We start from the raw sequence: 10,000 nt of genomic DNA, 5'->3' as shown, positions 1-10,000 counted from the left end.
CGGCTGTAGTTGATCATGTCAGTAGTGCGACTGTAGTTGATCATGTCAGTGGTGCGGCTGTAGTTGATCATGTCAGTGGTGCGGCTGTAGTTGATCATGTCAGTGGTGCGGCTGTAGTTGATCATGTCAGTGGTGCGACTGTAGTTGATCATGTCAGTAGTGCGGCTGTAGTTGATCATGTCAGTAGTGCAGCTGTAGTTGATCATGTCAGTAGTGCGACTGTAGTTGATCATATCAGTAGTGCGGCTGTAGTTGATCATATCAGTAGTGCGACTGTAGTTGATCATGTCAGTATTGTGACTGTAGTTTATCATATCAGTAGTGCGACTGTAGTTGATCATGTCAGTGGTGCGGCTGTAGTTGATCATGTCAGTAGTGCGACTGTAGTTGATCATGTCAGTGGTGCGGCTGTAGTTGATCATGTCAGTGGTGCGGCTGTAGTTGATCATGTCAGTGGTGCGGCTGTAGTTGATCATGTCAGTGGTGCGGCTGTAGTTGATCATGTCAGTGGTGCGGCTGTAGTTGATCATGTCAGTGGTGCGACTGTAGTTGATCATGTCAGTAGTGTGGCTGTAATTGAATGACGTCAGTAGTGCGACTGTAGTTTATCATGTCAGTGGTGCGGCTGTAGTTGATCATGTCAGTAGTGTGACTGTAGTTTATCATGTCAGTAGTGCGGCTGTAGTTGATCATGTCAGTAGTGCGGCTGTAGTTGACCATGTCAGTAGTGTGACTGTAGTTTATCATATCAGTAGTGCAACTGTAGTTGACCATGTCAGTGGTGCGGCTGTAGTTGATCATGTCAGTGGTGCGGCTGTAGTTGATCATGTCAGTAGTGCGGCTGTAGTTGATCATGTCAGTAGTGCGGCTGTAGTTGATCATGTCAGTGGTGCGGCTGTAGTTGATCATGTCAGTGGTGCGGCTGTAGTTGATCATGTCAGTAGTGTGACTGTAGTTTATCATATCAGTAGTGCGACTGTAGTTGACCATGTCAGTGGTGCGGCTGTAGTTGATCATATCAGTAGTGCGACTGTAGTTGACCATGTCAGTGGTGCGGCTGTAGTTGATCATGTCAGTGGTGCGGCTGTAGTTGATCATGTCAGTAGTGCGGCTGTAGTTGATCATGTCAGTGGTGCGGCTGTAGTTGATCATGTCAGTGGTGCGGCTGTAGTTGATCATGTCAGTGGTGTGGCTGTAGTTGATCATGTCAGTAGTGTGACTGTAGTTTATCATATCAGTAGTGTGACTAGTTTATCATGTCAGTAGTGTGACTGTAGTTTATCATGTCAGTAGTGTGACTGTAGTTGATCATGTCAGTAGTGCGACTGTAGTTTATCATGTCAGTAGTCAGGCTGTAAGTGAATGACGTCAGTAGTGCGACTGTAGTTTATCATGTCAGTAGTCAGGATGTAAGTGAATAACATCAGTAGTATGACTGTAGTTTATCATGTCAGTAGTGTGACTGTAGTTTATCATGTCAGTAGTCAGGCTGTAATTGAATGACGTCAGTAGTGTGACTGTAGTTTATCAGGTTAGTAGTCTGGCTGTACAAGAATGATTTCTGTTGTGCGGCTGTATTTTGGTCTGGCTGTATTCTACAGTGCATGTGTCTCCAGTGTTTCTATGGCGACTGGGGAGGCAGTGCTGTTGGAATAACAACCAGAACCTTTGAACATCGACTGGCCGCAGCGAACAACTTACAAACACCAACATGAGTCAAACTACACCGTTAGAACAGAATAAAGGCTGATGTATAAAACAAGTGAGAAAATCAAAGAAGATGAACATATATGTGTCAAGTTAGTGATTGTTTTCATCATATTATTATATTATATGTATATATTTTTTAAATATAATAAACAACTCTTAAACAACTAAACTAAAGCTCTAGCAGTTGCAAAATGAAAATTTGAATATGTACCATGCATGTAAACGAGGCTTGTTTGCTGTGTGCTTGTGTGTGTATTATACTCATCTGAGTGTGTGGGTTGTGTAGGCACAAGAAACTGTGATTAGCACGCTCTCTCTCTCTGTCTATCTCTCTCATTCTTCTCTGTTCGTTAGAGTATAAAAATACATGCTGTTGTCAGGTGTTTTATGAGAAATGTTGCACATGATTGGAGCAGCTGTAAGTCACAGATTATAGACGTGAAATATGATTCTGATGAAAAGCACTTTATGTTTTCTCTGAGCAATTACACACAAGCACATTTCCATGTTCTTGTCATTTTGTTTGGTCATTTTACAGGATAAATGGAAAATACAGACTGTCCTGTGTGTGGTCACAGGTGTTATGTGATTGTCTGTGGTTGTTTTGTCTTTCCTTTGACATTTCTGTTATGTAAATGAGTTAAAAAAGGTTAATGAACCCACCTGGACTTAATAATGGACCTCTCTCTCTCTCTCTCTCTCTCTCTCTCTCTCTCTCTCTCTCTCTCTCTCTCTCTCTCTCTCTCTCTCTCTCTCTCTCTCTCTCTCTCTCTCACACACACACACACACACACACACAAACTTATGGCACTGATATCCTCATATTTACACTCCTGCATTACACATCAAGTGCAAGAAAAATGTTAAACAGCTTTGCTGGTTTTCATCATCTCAGCGGTCGTAATCGTCCACTCACTGCTTTGTTTGCATGTGTCTTGCAATTCCCTCTTCCACCCTTTCATCTTGTTGTCCGTTTCATCCTTTATTTCTCTCCTCCTCTGCCGGACTCCCCCTCACTCTCTCTCCGCAAACACTGTTAATCCTCCTCTTATGAAGGATTTTCTGCAGCAGGGAATCTGGCAACCCTACGCCCTTTAACTGTGAGCGCTGTTCTCAGATCAGCTTCGTTTTCTGACCTGCTTCAACTAAATGGCCACTTGAGTCTTGTGGAAATAATGTATTCTAGGTGTTTTTTTGTTGTTGTTTTTTTTCAGCTTGGTGAAATGTTGCTGTTAAAGCCAGAACCATTACACTAGTGTAGATGGAAATGCTTGAGAAAACAGTCCTATTGTGTGTATTTAACATGTTCGTGTGTTACTGAGTCAAGAGTTTCCTTCAGATGTCATTACACTATGTGTCATTATTAGGGTTATTATAGTTAAATACAACTAAAAACATAAAATATATTGCCTCAAGTACAATAAAAAAAAAAAAAAAAAAAAAACGTTATTCTTTTTTTTCAGCGAGTTGCATACATGTTTTCTCAATTTCATTTAGTTTAACTTGATGTATTAAAATAACTAAAATTAAAATTAATAAATACTATATAAACATATTAAAATATTTGAATAAAAATGACAAACAAAATTAGTAAAACTTTTACTAAAATGAAATGAAAATGGAAATTATAAAAATACAAAATAACTCAAAATATTAATAAACACTATTATAGTATCTCAGTTATACTAAAATAACACTGGTCATTATTCAAGTAGCTATAAGATATTAACTAACTAACCTGAACTGTTGCTGCTAATCACTAGAAATAGTATTTAATCATTTTTTTTTATTTACATGAAATATATATAAAAAAATATATATTTAATATTTACTATCTATTTAATATTTATTTAAAATTGTTATTTATACATTTGATATTAGTTTGTATATTCATTTTTAGTTTCAGTATTGTACTACTAATGGTTCTGTGTTATGTTTGGTTTTTCCCTTTTCTGTGTTGTACAATTAGCAATAAAAAAAAATATATATAAAAAAACATTCAAGATTGAAACGAAAGAAACAAAAATGGTACTACTTATATAAAATGTATTTATAAATTACATATAATATTAAACCTTTTTTTGTACATTTTGTTTGTACATTTTTACCTTTAAAATTGTACGTTTTATTTAATATTTATTTATACATTTTGTTTGCTATTTAGCCTATGTATGTAGAATAATTATAATTGTCTATAAATAATTGTATTGTCTAATAAAAGCATTCATTTGAAATTAAATTATTATGTCTTTTTGCAGCCTGATGACAGATGCAGATACAATGGGATGTTTATGGGACCCTCAGGCTTTCAGTATCTTATGAGTTTCATATTAAATTCAGTGTGAATCATGTTTTAATAACGTCTCATTGACAAAGTGCTCGCTAAGAAAGAGAGTTAAAAATGAGAACAGCAAAGCAGAAAGAACGAGAGCCGATGTTTCTCACATCTCTCATGTTGTGCTTCAGAAATAGAAAAATAAGAAGTGAAAACCTTCGACAAACTCACAGCGTTTCTAATGATCCCAGAGACTGACGGTGAATCCTGACGGTGACCTTCATCTTCCATCGCTCTGATTCACTGCTCGCGTTCATTTATCATCCGTGAGTCACGGCATGTTTAATATGCTCAAATTAATCAGACCAATCAGACAAGCTCGAACCGGTTCACAAACATCATCTCATCAGAATCTACACAAGTGAAAATTCTCTTTCTGTTTTTAAAGTTAATTAGAAACGTTTGAACGTAACTCATCGTGTTTTGTCGTTCAGGCAGAAATATTCAGTTTGATGCATGAGCGTAATATATATGCTAATTTAATGGACATACATTTTATCATGTATGTGGAAATTGGGATTCAGTTTCATAATTTATTAATTCCCATTATGCACGATGAGCATTTCAAACAGGTGTAGTAAGAAAGTATTTTTTTTTCTTAGAAATTGCATTATAAAGACATTAATTCTCTGATATATTGCATCCAGGACCTTCTGTTTTATTTCACATTGCATATTAAATTTGGTTTAAAGGTGAAACTATAAATAATATATGAAGTATTGTAATATATATATATATATATATTCAAATACTCTAATATTCTATTTATAATATAATATAATATAATATATATAGACTATACAACTATGTATAATAAGTATATAATAAGGCATTTGAACACATCATGGACACTTGCATTATATTGACATGTTTCTAGTGAAGTGTTGGACTTCTCTCTGTCTCTATAGCTGATATTTTAAGCTTCAGGATTTATGAAGCACTGCAGTATTTAAATGTTAAAGGTCTCATTGTCCCTCTGGTTTTATTCTTTTGGTTAATTTGAAATGGTAAAATAACACAACTTGACCTCGGTCCCAGAGGACTTGTGGGTAATAAAGCTCTGAGACCACACACTGAGATCAGTGTTGTCTTAAACTCCCATCATGCTCTGCTGCCGTGAGATTTATCCTGATTCTGGAGGAGAGAAAAGTTATTTAGACCCCCAGATGCTGGATTAAACAAACATGAGGGGTTTTATTCTAGAGGATATTTAAGTACAAACACTCAAGTACCTTTAATAAACACTCTTATTTTTTAGGATACGCACTCAATGCAAGACAGCACAGATGAATAGGGTAAAAGGTATCACCATATTTTTCCAGATTATTGATACCATTAAGTTTTACAGATTGTTTTTGATTTTTACTTAAGTTTTTTTATTTTTCTTAAGTTTTCTTAAATTGTTTTGTTAAAAAAATGCAAATGAGGCATTATCTAACTAAATATACACTAATTTGCATATGTTTCCTGAAGATAAATCTAAACATTGGATAAAGTCAAGTTCAAAATTCTTGTTTTATTTTGTTGACAAATTAGAGATAAAGTTTTTTACTGAGGGGATTTTGGATATCTCTTTTTATCACTCTAAAAATCTGAAAACACTGTCAATAGACAGAAAAAAATAAATTTTACCATGTTTTTAGGAATAAAATGTTATAAAAATAAGGTGAATGATGTTATGAACAAACCCCTCAGTAAAATCCTTCAGAATATCGATATGAATAAAACTGTAAGTTTTGGTGTATATAAGTGCTGCTGAAGTGGAGGACAAAACTCATTTGTGAGAACATCTAATCTGCTAGAAGTTATTCAACATTTTAAGCCATCTTATTGTTCGCTTGACGTTATCCCACCACGTTTGTTAATTCAGGTCTGGGATGAGGTGGGGTCTACGGTCATGTCTATAGTGAATCAGAGCCTCGTAGAAGGTGTGGTCCCATCTTATTTTAAGCATGCTTTGGTGCAGCCTCTTTTGAAGAAAAAAACACAAGTTTAGACCCATCAGCATTAAATAACTACTGACCAATTTCTAAACTGCCCTTTCTGGCTAAGTTATTGGAGAAGGTTGATCTTAATCAACTCTCAGCTTTTTTAAATGAAAACAAAATATTTGATATATTTCAGTCCGGTTTTAGGTCTCAACACAGCACTGAAACTGCCCTTCTCAAAGTGACTAATGATCTGTTGCTGTCTGTAGACTCTGGGAACCGTGCGGTTTTAGTGCTTCTTGACCTTAGTGTGGCTTTTGACACTGTGGATCATGGAGTCCTTCTTGACCGTTTGAAGGAGTGGGGTGGGATTAGGGGGCTTGCTTTTAAGTGGTTCTCGTATTTCTATGGAAGATCTTTTGCAGTGGAGTTTGGAAGCTGTATTTCGTCTTCTCAGCCTATTTCCTCAGGGGTTCCTCAAGGCTCATGTCTTGGTCCTGTTTTATTTTCCTTATATATGCTCCCTCTGGGATTAATCTGCCAAAAAAAATAATGTGTCTTACTATTGTTATGCTGATGATATCCAGCTATATGTGCCCATGAGATGTAATGACGACTCCAACATTACAACGTTTGAGTGTTTGGATGAAATAAGGGCATGGTTGGCTGCTAATTCTCTGCAGCTCAATGAGTCAAAATCGGAAGTGCTGATTTTTCGTCCACCTAAGTTAGCCAAACAGCTTTCTTTACATCTTTGACTCCTTAGCCACTAATGTCAACACCCAAGCGAGGAACCTTGGTGTAATTTTTGATTCAGAGCTGAAATTTGACAAACAAGTCAATGCCGTGGTTAAAAGAAGTTGCTATCAATTGCGGAGCATCGCCTAATTTGAAGAGAATTCTGTCTTTTAAGGACATGGAAACTGTCATTCATGCTTTTATTTCATCCAGATTGGATTATTGCAACTCGTTATATTTGGGATTGTCTAGAAAGTTGCTATGGTGTAAAATGCAACAGCCAGACTGTTGACAGGCTCAGGGAAATGGTCTAGAGTTTCTCCAGTGCTGGCCTTCTTACACTGGCTTCCTGTGGATTTTAGAGTCCAATATAAAGTTTTGACCATGGTTTTAAAGGTTTGCATGGTCTTGCTCCGGAGTATATAGCACATCTGTTACAGCATCATTATTCCGCTCGACCCCTAAGATCATCCCAGAGTTTGTTCCCAAATCACGGTTGAAAATCAAAGGAGATCGTGCACTTTCTGTGGCAGCCCCTCTTCTTTAGAATAGTCTTCCACCGCATATCAGATCCTGTGACTGTTAGAATGTTTTAATCTGTGCTGAAAACACTCCTCTACGCTGTGGCATACACTTGCCCCAAGGTTTTGGGACCCTGATCAGTGTTGTATATTGAGATTGTTTTGTGTTGAGTAATGTTTGTTGAGTGTTTATTGAGTAATTTTTAGATATATACAGCACTTGGCCAACTTGTGTTGTTTTTTAAATGTGCTTAACAAATAAATGTTGATTGATTGAACACAGCTTTTAAAGATATGTATTGTAATGAAATTCTACAGACGCAAACAGATAAAGTGCAATAAAAAGTGTATTTTGGATGTTTTCTTTCCATAAGTCTGAAACAACACTTTATAGAAAAAGCCAAATAGCATAAAATCTCAAAATTTACCAGTGCATGAAAAAACTGTAGTGTCTTGCCTCAAGTACATGAACACGACGTTTACAGCTACACAAGCTCCATTTCACGCGCGGTTGCATTTCAGAATGCTGGATTACAAAAATGAGTGCAGATTCACAATGCAACGCAAACTCAGCAAAACTTCATACAGCAGCATTAGTGTAAATAGTCTTCATCTTTGAGTGTGTGTGTGTGTGTGTGTGTGTGTGTGTGTGTGTGTGTGAGAGAGAGAGAGAGAGAGAGAGAGAGAGAGAGAGAGACGTATATAATGTTCAATTTCTAAGTTCAGTTGTTACATGATTTCTGTATTATAATCTTTTTTTATTTATTATTATTCCCTATTTATTTTATTTTATTGTTAATATTTTACATTTTAGTTATTAGTTATTTTTATTTTATTTGTTTTTGCTATATCTAGCCATTAATATATATATATATATATATATATATATATATATATATATATATATAATATTGTATTTTTTATTTAGTTTTATTATTATTATTATTTTCTGTATATAGACTTCACTAAATGTTCATGTTTCTAAATAATTTTCTATGTTGTTTAAATGCTTTGGCAATGCAAAATGTATCTTTTTCTCATGCCAATAAAGCTTTCTGAATTGAATTAAATTAAATTGAATAGAGAGAGAGAGAGAGAGAGAGAGAGAGAGAGAGAGAGAGAGAGAGAGAGAGAGAGAGAGAGATGGATCTGTTGAGAGAGTTGCACCTGCATCTGAAAATTTCTTCACGTCGTTCTATAATTAAGATTTTGATGTTAAATTCAAACCTATTTTTGTTCTTTGGAATGTTTTGAAGATAATTGCAGATAATTATTTGTAATTATCTATAAAAACCAGTCTGTAGTAAAGCCATCATCAGGGTTATTATAGTTAACTGAAACTAAAACTAAAACCATAAAAAAAATGTTTGTTTACTTTAAATAAAATAAATGTTAACTGACATAAACATATATCATTTTTTTTAAATTAGTTTATTTATTGTTATTATGTTAGGCATCATTTTGATAAACAAGATAAATGTGAGTGTGTGTGTGTGCGTGTGTGCGTGCGTGTGTGTGTGTGTGTGTGTGTGCGTGTGTGCGTGCGTGCGTGTGTGTGTGTGTGTGTGTGTGTGTGTGTGTGTGTGTGTGTGTGTGTGTGTGTGTGTGTGAGAGAGAGAGAGAGAGAGAGAGAGCTGCTTCATCTCTTCTTCCAAATGTATTTTGGAATCCTATTAATTGAGATTTTGATGCTGAGTTTAAACTCATTTTCTTTTTTCTCCCTCTCTTTTTTTTGGAATGATCTGAACATAATTGGTGATAATTATTTGTAATTATCTATAAAAGCCAGCTGTAGTAAAGCCAACACACACACACACACACACACACACACACACACACACTAATTGGTTGAGTGCAGTTTTCCTTTCATCAGTTCAGAGATGGAGAGATGAGTTTGAAGTTTCTGCTTTGAAACCGTTTTAAAGCCAGTCATATTTTAGTGTCATTGATATATTATAGTTTTTAATATTTTTAATACGATTTTTCCCCTATTTTCTGTTTGTATAATTTTAGTTTGTTTTAGTCATTTGTTTGTGTGTTTTTTTTTTTTTTTTTTTTTTTTTTGTCTGTATTATTATTATATTTTTTTGGTGACACTTTACAATAAGGTTTAATTTGTTAACATCAACTAACGATAAGCAATAGATATATATTTAAAGCATTTATTAATCTTTTTTAGATGTTGGCAAAAATCGAACTGTTCATTGATTATGTTAGTTCACTAGTTTACAGATTCAACATTTGATTTTAAATAATGTTTTAGTAAATGTTGAAATTAACTTTGTCTAAGATTAATAAATTCTGGAGAAGTAGTTAGTTTATGTTAACTAATTCATTTTTTTATTTATTTTTTATTTTTTTATTTGTTTAATAGTTTGGGTTATTTTAGTCCTTCAGGTTAAGCTATAAACAATGAGAAATGTTGCCATGGCAGCTAGCTTTTTTTATATATATATTTATTTTATTTCAGTTGGTGTTTATTTTATTTCAAGTATAATTTTTTAATGTTTTAGTGTAAGTTAACAATAATAATGCTGCTCATAATTTAAATGAGTTGAACTAAACTCTGCTCTTTTGATAAAGCAGATAACTACTCTAAAGCTACTAACACAAACTAATCCCGGCAGCAATATCTGTTCAAATACATAATCTAATCTATATTTGCATATCTGATTTTATATTGTAAGTCACAGTATCTGACACTGAACACGAGGATCTCAATTCAATTGAAAACATTCCTATGAATCTTAAAGAGTGAAATTTAAATG

The 10,000-nt window shown here is 34.6% G+C and overlaps 1 protein-coding gene across 6 annotated transcripts in view; it reads left to right on the top strand.

Moving 5' to 3' along the window:
• Positions 1-10,000, top strand: part of pde2a (phosphodiesterase 2A) — a 158,934-nt gene that overhangs the window by 93,621 nt on the left and 55,313 nt on the right. The window lies entirely within an intron of this gene.

Source organism: Squalius cephalus (genome assembly GCF_949319135.1).
Source record: "Squalius cephalus genome assembly, chromosome: 11".
Classification (NCBI taxonomy): Eukaryota; Metazoa; Chordata; class Actinopteri; order Cypriniformes; family Leuciscidae; genus Squalius; species Squalius cephalus.
This window is presented reverse-complemented; position numbering and strand designations above follow the sequence as displayed.